The sequence below is a fragment of the Triticum dicoccoides genome, chromosome 2A (assembly GCF_002162155.2).
Source record: "Triticum dicoccoides isolate Atlit2015 ecotype Zavitan chromosome 2A, WEW_v2.0, whole genome shotgun sequence".
Lineage (NCBI taxonomy): Eukaryota > Viridiplantae > Streptophyta > Magnoliopsida > Poales > Poaceae > Triticum > Triticum dicoccoides.
The window spans coordinates 617,166,805-617,181,733 of NC_041382.1; the positions used below are offsets into that span (position 1 = coordinate 617,166,805).

Sequence of the window (14,929 nt, forward strand, 5' to 3'; positions counted from 1 at the left end):
GCCCAGCCAGATGTAGTAATAGGTAAGTTTTTGGTTAAGTCATTTACTGCAATCGTTCTTTTTGATACTGGTGCATCGCATTCATACATATCAAGGGGATTCATGGATAAGTATAAACTGCCCACCAAGGTTCTTAGAACACCTATGTTAGTAAGCTCACCAGGAGTAGAGTATATGACCAGTAAAGGATGTTTTCAAGTGCCATTGAGTATAGGTAGGCAAGTGTTTCCCTTGGATTTAATCATTTTGGAATCACAAGGTTTGGATGTAATTTTGGGTATGGATTGGCTATCAATGTATGAAGGAAACATCGGTTGCGCCAGTAAGTCGATTTTGCTTACCACTCCTGTCGTGGGTTTGTCACGGCAGATGTCATTGTGAAAGGACTTAGTCGTGGAGCCATCGCAACGGGTTAGCTTAAAGGGGTTAAACCGGACAAGGGGACACGGGGAGTTTATACTAGTTTGGCCCCTTCAATGAAGGTAAAAGCCTACGTCTAGTTGTGATTGGTATTGCTAGGGTTTCGAAGGCCAGGGAGCGAATCCGCTTTGTCTGGCTCTCGAGTTGCTGTCTGTCCTCCCTAAACCACTGCCGGGTCGTCCCTTTATATATGCAGGTTGACGACTGCCGGTTTATAGAGTCCCGAAGCCGGATCATAAACGTGTCCGGTTCGGTCTCTACACTTCCTATCTTAAAATGCAAGTTACATAATTAAGTCAGTTTACATCTACAGGCCTTAACTCGCCTCTGTGCCTTGGGCCTTCATAAAGCGCCATAATTCTTACGTCTTCATGGGCTTCTAATCTTCATAAAGCTAATCTGGCTACTCCTGGCCGGTTTACGTCCAGTAGCAATATCCCCAACATTAGGCCCCAGATTGGTTTGAACTGGTTCATGTCAATCTTCATCACTTAGAAAAATTCCTCCTTTGCATTTTCACTTTGATCTTGTAAACCGCCGTGACGTCATGCTCCAGGACTGTAACAAACCGCCCTGACATCATCTATTCGTTGAAGCTGAGGATTACCTTCATTAATGCATATCCAGTCATCGAGGTGACACCATCATTAATTATCCATTTTTGAGCTCCTCAATTCCCGCACTTGCCGTTTTATAGCTTCGCCTTATAAATAGGGGCAGAGGACCCCTTTATTTTCTTTTTGTTCCCCCTTCATCCCTTCTTCTTCCTCGCGATGTCTCCGCACCTGAGCGCCACCGCCATCGTCAGGCCTCGCCTCTACCTCACCGTCGGCCGCTGCATCAACCTGTTCGTACCAGAGCCCTGCAGCACACCTCTGTTGCTTCCGCGGCCGCAGTAAGTCCTTCCTTCCTTTCTAGATCCATTAGGGTTCCCACAAGTTCATGGTGTTCCTTTCTTGTTATTCGTCAGTATTTTAGACAGTAAACCTTAGGCTTGATACGCTCTGTGTGATAGTTCTAGAGCTCCCCTTCTTGCTTGTTTTAAATCAAGCCTTTATGCGCATAACAAAGAACCTTGATCTGTGCTGTCATGAACTGCTCCAAGACCAACCTTTTTAGGTCTAAATCTTTTCTTTTCCTGACTTGTGGTAGATCCAATATGCCCTTGTGATCCTGTGAAACCTGTTTTTACCTTACTTAACCCTCTTTGCCTTAGACATGTATCCTCTTTACCATCTAGGCGGTTTATCTTTGTAAAAACAATCTATCTCATACCATTAGTCCCCTATTAAACCGGCAAGCCATCTGTACGTTGATGGTAATAATCCGGTTTAACAACACATGTATGCCCTTAATATGACCTTGTCATTCACTATTATATTAGTCTCGGATTCACGCAATTTCACATACCGGTATATGTTTATTCCATTGCATCTTGCGCTCCTCCATGAATGACTCATCAACCGGCATTTCCTTTTCAGCTTTTCGTTTCACAATGGCCAAACAGTTTGCCGATTGCATCTGGGCTCCCTCCCGGATCACCGAAGATCAATTGAACGAAATGGTTAGTATCGGCACCTTGCCAAAGAAGACGGAGATCCGGTGGCGAGTTCCAGGAACAGAGAATCCTCCTACCCCGAGGCAGGGTGAGGTAGTGATCTTTGTCGACCACATAGGCCGTGGCTTCAAACCGCCAGGGTCAAAGTTTTTTCGGGATGTTCTTGCCAGTTTCCAACTCCATTCTCAAGATATTGGACCCAACTCGGTGTCCAATATATGCAACTTCCAAGTTTTCTGTGAAGCGTACTTGCAAGAAGAACCCACTGCTGAGCTATTCCGGGACTTTTTTCATCTAAACCAGCGTACAGAGTTTGTAAATGGCCCCAATACTGAACTTGGTGGTGTCTCTATTCAAAAGCGGAAGGAAGTTGAATTCCCTCATGCCAAACTGCACAACCACCCTAAGGAATGGAACCAGACTTGGTTTTACTACAGAGATACTTCTCCTGAAGATGAGAATCCCCTTCCAGGCTATCGTGATCACCAGCTTTCCAACACCCATCCAATGCTGCAACGCTTAAGTTCTGCAGAACAGGCCAAATATGCCCCTAAAATCACCAAGCTCCGGGCCTTTATGGCTAGTGGTTTAACATGCGTTGATTTCGTGCGCTGTTGGATATCTTGGAGCGTCTTGCTGGTAAGCCGCCGCCCCGGTTTAGTGTGTGAGTACACCGGTGATGTTGAAGACCCCCAATGCCATATCAATATTCAGGTGACCGATGAGGAGGTCACTGAAGGCGTAAAGAAAATTTTGAATGAATCGAAATCAGTCTATCGTCAAACCGGCTTGAACCCCTTCTATACTCAAAACAAACCGCCTGCTGTAAGCACTATACTTCCTTTTCATCTTTGGTATCTTTAATTTGTTCAACTTGTAATCCTTCTTCTGTTTATGTATGAATAGGGTGATGATCCCTTCTGGAAACGGAAATCCGTAGATAAAGCGGTAAAGCCAACTGGGGATAAAGCGGTCAAACCATCCTGTCCCAAAACCAAAGCCGTCAAGCGGACCTCAAAACGGAAAATGGCTGACCGGATCAACATGGAACTTGATGAAGATGCTGATGATTCAGAAGTTGAGGTAGAACTTGACTCACTTGGCTCCCTTTTCATGCACCTCATTAACAATGATCTTTATCAGGAGGACGTAGAAGGCAGCCAAGCTGATGATGTAGAGGTAATTACCTTTTCCTCCGGTTCAGACTCTATGCCAACACAAAAAACCCGTCAAACAGTCCAGAAAGTAAGCTTTTCTCATCCTCTTGCTTACTTGGATCCAACATTTATTTTGAAGACGCAGCAACAAGAAGCTCGCCGGACCACCCGGCACAGTGGCCAACAGGTCACTTCGACCTGTTTACCTGATACCCCGGTTCGGAAGCGCCGGTCTGAGGTCTCTCCCACTTCTGACAATTCTTATCCCAAGGCAGGTTATTTCAGACAACCTCTTAATTCGTTCGATTCAAATTATCAAGTGACACCTCCCTCATCCTCTGGCGAGTCGACAACAACCCAACTCCCTCCTCTAAAAACCGTGGCTGGGTAAGTTTTCAAACCCTTTCTTCCAATGTGTTACAATCTTGAATAAGATGCTAACCCTCTTTTAATTTATTTGCAGAGCCAAAGCCAGACCCAGCAAGAAAGCTCGGGTCAACAATCTGCCAGAAGACCAGGCAGTTTTTGAAGAAGAACAAAGAGGTGAACCGGACCAAACTCGTGAACCGGAGGGTCCTCATCCTGAAGCCGCCTCTGATGAATCGCCCCTTCAAGATCGGAATACTGATGAACCACTAGAAGTTGATCCTGCCATGCCTGACACTGAACCGGCAGCTCCAAACCGGGCTAGTCCAGTGAGAGATACTGAGACTCCGTCATCACCCGCCAAGACCACTGAAGGCCAAGGAGATGATGTTATCGTTACTGGCATGGGCCACGGCTCTCCTGGCCATCCCGCAATCTTGGCCCAACATAGTGCCAAAGAAGAGCGTGCTGCTAGGGAAAAAGGCAAATGGAGTGCTAATTTATCAAGTTATGCCCATCTCAATGCTGAAGAACTTCACTCTGGTTTCTTAAACCGTCTGCACTCAAACCGTGACTATGAAGCCGGTTTGCTGAACTTGATGAAGGAATGTTATGAGGCATTTTCATCTCCCTTTACTTCTTGATTCCCAAGTTGAAATGCTAGCCCAAGTAGCCCCCAAGGGCCGTTTTATGATGTCAATCGTAAACTAGGTCTTTGTAACACTTTTAAATCTCTCTGTTACTGATCCTCAAAATGTCAGGTCCTTAGTAAAAACCAAGACCTATACTTTACCAATGTAATTATAGGCTTTCCTTAGCGTAGCCCCCAAAGGCCGGTTTAGCTTTGCAAGGTAATCCGGGTTTTAATCCATGCGTCCGTTGTGAATAGATGTACATTAGCCCCCAAGTGTCAAGGATAATGCTTGCATTGTTCTGGGGACTTATAAAAGATGCAGTGAATCAGAGAAAATAGGCATTAGCCCCCAAGTACGAAGTGCATAACATGTTATACGCTTTGTACTTAGAAAATATATATCCTGTTGTTTGACATATCTTCACTGTTGAAGGCCGAACTAAGAAATAGAGATGCCCGAACCGCTGATTTGCAAGAGAACGTGAAGTCCCAACAAGCAGAGGCTGTGAAAGCCAAGGAGGAGCTGACCAAAGCCCTGACAGCAATGGAAAGGCTAAAAGAGTCTTTTAACAAAGATCGTGTTGAATAGGAAACCGAGAAGGCCGGTTTAACCAATAAAGCTGAGGATGCCGAAGCAGCCCTAAAACCAGTTGTAGATGAGCTAAATGGTTTGAAACGGCAAATCAACGCCATGACTTCCGCTGTCTTTGGTAAGTATCTCCTTGTGCAGCTTTGTCCAATTCATGAGACCTTATCATTGACCAGAGTGCTGATGTTAAACCGTGACAGGCACTCGTATTGCTCATTTGGGCACAGATATGCGGATGAAGCTTAAAGCGGCATATACCTTGATTGAAAAGCTGTACTCTGGATCCCAGCGCGCTATTTGCACCGCGGCTTACAATAAACCGGTGCCATCATTGATAAAAGAAACTCTTGAGAAGATGGCCATGTTACCAGCCCGGATTACGGAACTGAAGAAGGCAGCTGCAAGAGCAGGAGCATTAACCGCACTAATCCAGGCCAAGGCATGGATTCCGGACCTTGAAGCGGAGGACATTATAAAAGGATATCCAGGTGTTAAAGAGGACGGTTAAAACTTCGACAATAATGATATCCGAAGGCTGACAAAGGAAATGCGGCCAATAGCCAGCAAATTGGCAGAAGACACCGATCTATCTCATTTCCAGCCGGCTTACGACATTGAAGGGAAAAGACAGCCTTCGGAAATCCATGAAGTTGAAGAACTTGTGCCTCCAATCCGTAAGCATACTTACGCTCCTTACATTAACCCCTCCAGCCTTATCCATGAAGAAGCCGTGTTTCAAGCTTTAACCGGAATCGATTGGTTAACGGTTGATTTCCAGCGTCTAGGGAGGGATGAAGAAGAAGTGATTGCACCAAATGACCCTCAACCGTCAAATCGTCCAGACGAAGAAGCATAAACCGGCAGCCAGTTTACAAGATATTGTATGCCAATGCCAAAAAACAATTATGCAATTGGAGCCGCTTTGAAGCTTCTTGTAATAGGATAGCAAAAACTCCTTTATCTGTCACGCCATCGAGCATGTTTTGTGACACTTCGTGAAAACTTGTTCCACTTTTTGGGATCTACTTATGCATAGCTCATGATGAGTTGTGTTCCTGGATACAAGAACTTGTTGGTTGACCAACTGCTTGTATGATAAAGGTGTCAACACCAATCCGGAGCGTTGATAACTTCGCCCTTATTTTGCCGGATTATGATGATAAACCGTACCGGGATATAATAACGGGCGAGTCTAGTGGGCGGCCGGCTGCCCACTAGTGCAGCCGAGCGGCCGGCTTTAAAAGGAAACCCCCTGTCCCCACGAAACAGAAAAGGAAGGGGCCATCAAACCGACCGATCGACCGGCCACCAAACAAACCGATCGAGCCCCATGTAGCCAGCTGTCCCCAGCTCGCACCCACGCCCCCGCTCGCCCCCACGCCTCAGCCCCTCCCACGCTGCCTTCTTCTTCTTCTCCATGCCAGAAGCAGATCCAACAGAAATCACCCCCAACCCTTCTTCCTCCTCCTACACAGCCACCATGGGAGCCCCAAAGTAGAAGGAGCTGCTTCAAGATCTAAAGGGCAGGGTGGTCAAAGCCATACCAGGCAGTAAGATCAAGCAGGTAAGCCCCCTCTGCACCTCTTCACTTCCCCCTTTCTTCTACTACATAGGCATATGTAAACCCCCTTCTCCATGGATCCATGGAGAATCTGCTTCAAAAAAGAGGTGAATCTGGCACATCACACCAGCCTACTTGATGTTACTGCTGGATGTGTTAAACATGCCAAAAACTACTTGATGCATGCCAGACAAGTTTCTACCACCTGGATGTGTTAAACAAGCCAACTAAAAACAAGTTCTCTGGCCAATTAAAACATGATTAAAGCCAACTCAACAAAGCATTGTAGCCAAAAACTAAACATGCATTCTACCAACTTGTAGTTATTGTTTGCAAAATGAACAAAAAATTGACTGCCCAATAGATATGTGCAACGAAAAATTCATAAATGTGCAACTGAACATGCATCCCAGCCAACTGAACCTATATTCTGGCAACTCGGCATGCATGCTAGCCAAAACTAAAACATGCATTGTACCCCACGTGTTTTTTGGCCAACTAAAAAACATGTATCCTGGCCAACTAAACATGTATCCTGGCCAAGTAAACATGTATATTTCGCAATACATGTTTGTGAGTGAACACTTTGGAAAAACTGTAGTATATGTGTAAATAAAAAACATGTTTTCTGGCCAACTAAACATGCATGTTGGCCAAAAACTGAGAAAATGTATCTTGGACAACTGAGACATCTATTCTAGCCAACTGAATGCATTAACTGTCCAACTGAACATGCATGTTGGCCAAAAACTAAAATAAATGCAACCTGGCCAGCTGAGACATCTATTCTAGCCAACTAAAAACATTGAATGTCCAACTGAATATGTATGCTGGCCAAGTGGAAAGATGCATACTGGCAATTGAGACGTCTATTCAAGCGAAAACCAGAAATCTGTAGTGCAACAGGAAAAACACAAGAACTTTTGTCCATGGCTAATGAAGCCACAAACCATATTAACATATTCACACATATAATCTTGCCCCACGCATATATTCTGGTCCCACACCTATTGCAAACCATATTAATATGTTCAAATATACCAGAACTAGAAACATAAACAGCGATGAAAAACATATAACTATAATCTGTCCTCCAATTCTTCTTTCTTCTTTCACCTGGATTTTCCTTCTCAAATGTAGCATCCAATTATGTGCAGAAAAATCTGAAAAGAGCTCCTTGTGAAACGGGAACCTACATATCATTGCAACAAAACAAAAAAGGGGGAAAGTCAGAAAAACTATGTAGCAAAAAGAAGTCATGCTTTTGCCAGTTATTTACTGCAAACTATGCAACTAACATAACAAATCTATGCAAACAAAAAATTTCGTAACTGTTATAATAAAGATTATGCTACGGTCATGTTGTTTTTGGAACTAAGATTATCACAAAATGGTGTGCAACTGCCTATTTACTAAGTTTTTAGGTTGTTTGAAACACTCTTTTTCTGTGGTTACCAACTGATGACATCAATTTCTTCTTTTTATATATGTGCAGGGAGTGTGTGGCAGCATCCAAGAACAAGGAAAAAAAATGCTTGATCTCAATGAGTTGCCTCTAGATCTCAATGAGCTTCCTCATGATATGGATCAGCAGGAACCCATCATACAACAAGGAAATTGGACAGAAAATGGTCGATCTGTTTACTACACGCAAGCAAGTCGTGATGGTAACCCTACGGGCCATGACAATGTGGCAGGCCAGTCATCAGCCCGTGGTGCCCCTGTAGTGGTGTCTTTGCAGTCAGAGAGCCATACTCTTGATGACACAGGAACCGAGGCAAATGTTCCTGGTCCAACCAGGACTGAGCTAGGAGCTGGGGCTGTTGACAGAGCTGTGCAAGTAGAAGAAGGAGAGGATGAGGATGGTTCTCAACCTATGGAACCCTATGTTGGCATGAGGTTTGACAACCTTCAAATTGCTAAGGATCACTACAACAGCTACGCACTACGGATGGGTTTCTCTATCAAGATGAACACCTCTAGACGGACAGCCCGCACCAATGAATTGATAAAACAACAGTTTTGCTGCAACAAGTTCAAGAAGCCCAAAGCTGATGATGGAGGAGTTGAGGCTCCTCCTGTCCTGGACCCTATTCCAGATCCAAAATCTGTTAACAGTGATGAGGAGATGGAAGAAGAACCTCCAATATTTGCTAAAGAGGAGGCTGGTACTAGTAAGAAGAAGAAGAAGCGCAAACGCGAGACAATAAAGCAGACTGAATGCAAGGCGAAAATGTTGGTGAAGCTGATAGATGGGCGATGGGAGGTGACGCACTTTGTTCGTGACCACAATCATCCGCTCGTGAACAAACCTTCATTGTCCAAATACTTGAGATCCCGCCAAGGCATCTCACCTGATGAAAAGGAGTCTCTGGGCATCTTGTATAACTGCAACTTGACTACAGGTGTGGTGTTTTTCTATATCCCTTGAAGAATTAAGTTTCCCTCTAGGCAGTCCAGTGTGCAACTGTTATGGTACTACTGTGCAACTGAAATGGCTTAACTATGCAACTGCTGTCCAATTTCCCATGCTTTTTATATATCACTTTTGGTGCTTCTTGTGCAACTAGATTGTCTTTACTGTGCAACTACACAATGTCCTGTATGCAAAAACTACAAAGTGTTTTTAAAAAGGTGCAGCTAGGTGTCCATTTCCTGCGATTATCTTCTGTGCCAACACGTGTCCTATTACTGTGCAGCTGGATGTGAGCATTTGTGCAACTAAAAAAAGGATATACTGTTTGTTTTTGTATTATGCAGGACGAATGATGCATGTAATGGCAGAGTTCTATGGATCTGAGATGATGGTGCCGTTCGGACCAAAGGCAATAACAAATCTTTGTACAAGTTTCCGTAGAGATGACACAAAGGAGGGTGATCTGATTGAGACAATTGCACACTTCAAGGATATACAAAAAGCCGATCCATACTTCTTCTATAAGGTGAAATATGATGAAGAGGACAGAGTTGTCAACATATTTTGGGTGGACGGCTTAGCTCGAAAAGCTTATGCGGAGGCGTACCACGATTGCATATCGTTTGACACCACCTACATGACCAACTTGTACAATATGCCGTTCGCTCCCTTCATAGGAATAAACCGACATGGCCAATCTTTCATGTTGGGTTGCGCGTTTGTGAGGCAGGAGTTGGCATTGAGCTTTGATTGGGTCTTTGGAGCATTCCTAGAGGCTATGGATGGCAAACCTCTTGACAACTTCATCACCGATCAGGATGGTGCGATGAGGCAGTCAATACAGAGCATCTTTCCAACCATCGTGCACCGCTGTTGTCGATGGCACATCATGAAAAAGGCTCAGGAAAAGGTTGGTTGGCTGTTGTGCCGGAATCCAGGACTCTCTGATGATTTCAACAAGTGTGTTGACTTCAGCTTCACTATAGACGAGTTTGAGCAGAATTGGGCTGGGTTAATGATGAAGTATGAGGCTATGACAGACATGCACTTTGAGAAGTTGTACGAATACAGGTCAACTTGGGTGCCGTGCTACTTCAAACACAGGTTCTTCCCCTTCCTCCAGTCTACACAGCGTAGTGAGGGGTTCAACACCGTCCTGAAAAGATATGTGAACCCACACAACTCAATGCTGAACTTCGTCAAGCAATATGAAAAAATCCAGAACCACATCCTTGCCAAGGAAGGCTGCAATGATTACAGGATAGAACACCTTTAGATTGAGTTGTGGTCCAACTTCTCAATAGAGAAGCAAGCTTACAAAACCTATACTAGAGACCTTTACCGCAAGTTCAGAGAAGAGTTTGAGCTGATTGGACGTTATAATGCATTCCAAGTTGGTGCTGATGTGTTTGAGCTCAGACCGAACCAGGAATTTGTTGCGAAATATGGTTCTCGAAACTACTTGGTGCAGGCAAGGGTGGAGGAGGGTTCCTATTTGTGTGAGTGCTGTAAAATGGACAAGGACGGCATCCTCTGTTGCCACATCCTCAAAGTGTTCACCCATGTTGGCATTGATGTCATACCGGAAAGGTACGTGCTAAGACGGTGGACACCTACTGCTGTACCTAGTGCGCCAGGGACTGGTTATGAGCAACCGGATGAAATGCCTCCTCAATCAAAGAAGCAGATAAGGGAGAGGAACATGATACACGATTTTCGGAAACTAGCAAAGTTTGCGAGTGGTTCTGATCCATCACAAGCTATTGTATACAAGCATATGCGTGCAGCACGTACCGAGATCAGCCACCTGAACAAGGCCAAGAAAAAGAAAAAACTGACTGCTGCAACAGGGCCATCAGATGATGGCAACCCTCGAGGACCTCCTCCACCTCCAGGCAGCAATCAGGGGGCTCATCATCCAAGTAATTACCTGCCCCAACTCCTGATTTAACTAGGTGTGTAACTTCAGTTGCACACATCATTGTGCCCAATTGCACACACCATGGTAGCCACTTGGGCAGAACATACTACCTAGTTGCGCATGTTGTGTTAGTTCAAGCATCAAGATAACACAGCTAACTTATTTTTCCAGTTCTGGATATAGGTGATGTCAACCCTCAAGGACCTCCTCCCCCTCCTGGTTGTACACGGCATCCTCCGCCACCTCCTCCCCCGCGTGCTCCTCCCAATGGCCCTACAGGCAACACTCAGGGGGCTCGTCGTCCAGGTAATTACCTGCCCCCAACTCCCCATCAAACTAGGTCTATAACTCCAGTTGCACACATCATGGTGCTCAGTTGCACCGAACAGGCTACCTAGTTGCGCACGCTGTGTTAGTTCGAGCATCAAAAGATAAACACAACTGACTTGTTTGTCCTGTTCTGCCTATAGGTGATGCCAACCCTCAAAGACCTCCTCCCCGCCAGGACTCAGGGGGCTCATCACCCAGGTTAGTACCTTCACCGACTCCAAAACAAAAACTAGGGTGAGTGACTTTAGTTGCACATATCATAGTGCCCAGTTGAACAGAACATGCTGCCTAGTTGCGCGCGCTGTGTTAGTTTGAGGATCAAGCTAAAAATCTAACTTGTTTTTCATGTTCTGCCCATAGGCGACTACAATCCAAGTACCATGACAGGCCGTGCTACTGAAGGTGTTTTTTTCAACTTAACTTGCACACAGCAACTAGTTAGTTGCATAAAATGTACTGTGTGGTTGCACAGAACATCAGTGTTGGTTGCACAATAACAAAAATACTAAACTTTTTATATGATTATTACACAGGTGATCGTGCCGGTCCTACTGCCCCGTTGGAGGCTGCATCCCTTGCACAAGCTTCTGATGATTTTGTGCCCAGGGATCCTCCAAGGTCTACTACAAAGGGTAGGGCAAAGAGTCGACGGTACAAATCGGCGCTGGAGCTACACCCAAAGAAGAAAAACAAATGCAGCCAGTGCCAATCTACAGAGCACACTGCTGGTGTGTGTCCACTCAGGCTCCTGTGATTCTGTTTCCTCATTTGTAACTTTGGAACAAAAAGGAAAAGAATGATGTTTTTTTAGCAATGTTCGGACCAAGTGGACACATTCATATCTATGATTCCTCTTTATCTAATTTATGCTGCTTGAATTAGTTCATGCACTGTGTAAAAAAAGTTGCTATTTGTGCCTTTGTTGGCAACTAGTTAAATATTTAGTTGTTGAACAATTGTATATCCAGTGCTCCTAATGTATCAACAAAAGTGATGATATTGAGTTGCAAACGCAATTACTAGTAGTGTGCAACTACAAAATCTGCTTAATAAAATTGTACAAACCAACAACTTCCTCCATGCAGCAAAAAAAAAGAAAAAATAGTACTGACCTACTCCTTGTCGTATCTCAGCAACTTCCTCCATGGGGCGATGTTGTGCACGCTGGTGACCCAATCATATGCCAGCTTCTTCCTGATGTTGAGTACTTCCTTGGGGTCGTAGTTGGGCAGTTGGCTACCATTCCACTCGGTGGCGTTAAGCAGTGCGAACAACCCACACTCATTACTGCAAAATGGGCAAAAAAAAATTGTCACATAAAATTAAAACCAAATAAAGGTAATGCACTCTGTGCAACTGCTTATGTCCTACTGTGCAACTGCTTATGTTCTACTGTGCAACTGCTTATGTCCTATTGTGCAACTGCTTGTGTTCTACTGCAACTCATTATGTGCCACTGTGCAACTGCTTACGTGCCAGTGTGCAACTACTTATGCGCCACTCTGCAACTGGCTAGATAATCCATTAGAAACTCATAAAAATGATAAAACAGATTGAAGACTAGTACTGTGTCTTAAAAATACTAAAGATTGCACATGTAGAAAAACTTAAAAACTACAAAATGATGGTATATGATTGAGAAGGAATGAAATGCTTATTGTCTTACTTGTCGAGCTACTTCGGTACATCAATGTCAATAATCTGGAAGTGCTCGATGCTGAACTTTGGGTAATGCTTCCTCCATAGCTGGCATACTGCCCCCGCGATGGTAGAGGCAGTGTTCATCAGCTCAATGTTGTCCAGTGTCTTGCTTGAATCAAGAACTTCGAAGCGTCTGTCCCTCAAGTTGACACTGAAGACCCAATAATGCCTCCCTCCGTCCTTATCGGTTACATCAGCGCACTCGAGCACTGGCAGCATGACCTGCAACCATGAACGATTTCAGACACAAAATACAGGCTATAGCTAAGCAAAAACAGTAAAAGACTTGGTCAAGTAAATAACAGGTTACAACAAGTGTCTGCCAACTAACAGATGTGTCATGTGCAACTGGATATGCTGTGGGTGCCAACTAAAAAAAGATTGATCATGTGGGCACAACACTCACCAAGTCTTTCTTGTCGAGACGGTTCTTGTAATCAAACTTCTTGTTTATCTCATTCACATTATGGATCCCTTGCTGTAAATTTATCTGCAGAGATTATAAAACATGGCCCAAAACTCCTTAGTAGGTGAAAGGCCTCCCTCAAATGGTCAACGAAAAAAAGTGCTACAGAACAAAGATGAGGGCAAAAAGAAGGTTTTGGAAAAACTTACAGAAAACCTCAGTGGCATAAGAACCTTCTTTGACCCTTCTGGTAAGTTATCCATGATGTGTAAGATTCCAGTCTCAATAACAATTTTTGACAACCATTGAACCGGCTTCATCGAATCAACTAACTCCTTTAAAGAAATGTAGAAAGCACCATACCTGATTATCTCAGGGCTGATTTTTTTTGAAAGCAATAAAAAGACAAGTTAGCTCGAAGGGTCACAGTAGCAAAAAAAATATGCATGAAATTGAAAACAGAACAGTGTGCAACTAAAAGCCATGTTCTGTGCAACGTGCTATGCTTTCTGTGCAACTAAGTGGCTGGTCCTATGCAACTGAAAAAGATATGTATGTAGGCTGTGGGGAGTTAGTTTACCTGGTAGCTCCATCATCTGCTCCTTTGTGATGCCTGACCCAATACAAGAGGGCAGCGCAAAGCTTGTTCACTGCCTCATTGGTGCTGGAAGTCTTCTTCTTGTTGTAGTCGATGAATGGAGACCTTTGAGATGCTGTGGGCCTTCTTACCCTCCTCTGTCTTCGTTCAAGAGGTGGTCCCGAAGAACTGCTCGTGCCAAGTTCTGGTTCTGCGCATATCAGGGTGTGGCAATTCTCTGGTGAACCAACATCTAGTTCTTGAGCTATTGCCTTGCCAACATCAGCAGCATCACATCCTTCATTCACAGCTGTTGGGTCCAACTCACACTCATCAATGCAAATCACACCAGCTTCCGTTGTTTCTGCTGCTGGAGCAGGTGCTGGAGCATCACCATCTATGCCGAGGTCAAAAGATGGTGCATCGCAGAACCCGTCACCATGATAAGACTTTGATCTTCATAAGGGTTCAAGGACCAGGGCATCTCCTTGCGGCACAAACACGGGTGCATCATTCACTGACTTGGTTTGCAATAGTGTTGTAGTTGGCGGCCTTGGAGGCTTGCACCTACTTATAATGTTGAACACCTCCTCTTGTGTTAATGGTTGCTGAAATTTAGCTCTTGGGGACGGCACTTTGATAGTTGGATCACCTCCTTTTGTGTTTGGAATTGAAGCATCTCTATGAGTAGGCACCTTGGGACTTGCAGTTGCAGTGGTGCCTTCCTGACCAGCTGTGGTGGTTTTGAATGTGACCATGCTGCTAACTGACACATCAGTTGGCACACTGGTATCTGTAGTTGGCATCTTTCCAGTCTGAGTTGGCAGCAACCTAGCAGAACTTGGCACCCCTGCATCAATGGCTGCGGCTCGCAGTTCTCTCTCGTCTCTGAACCCCAAATCTTTTGTGGCCTGTTCCCCCTTTGTGCCCCTGGCAAACTTGACAATCTTCTACTTAGGTGGTTTTGGTGGGACTGTTGAAAGAGGAGTCTTCCCCTTGATCTATTGAACTTCTCTGACATTGGTTGGCTCTTTGCTCACTACAGTTGGCATATCAGTTTGAAGCGCAACTTCCTTGACCATATTTACTTCAGCATCTGCACTCACCATCTTCTCCTTGGTTTGAGGCAACTACAGATTCTTCTTCATTGAAACTGCTTTACGCTTCTGGACCACGTGAGGGTTTGCCATGGATGCTGCCTTGCTCTTGCTGGAGCTTAGGTCTCGGAGCTGGTTTAAATATTCCTTGTATTTTTCCTTTGAATGAACCCAGTCAAGACCCTTTCCTGCTTCC

General features: G+C 44.6%; 1 pseudogene; it reads left to right on the plus strand.

Moving 5' to 3' along the window:
* Positions 1-1,193: 1,193 nt before the first annotated feature.
* Positions 1,194-11,706, plus strand: LOC119358010 (annotated as a pseudogene).
* Positions 11,707-14,929: the final 3,223 nt, after the last annotated feature.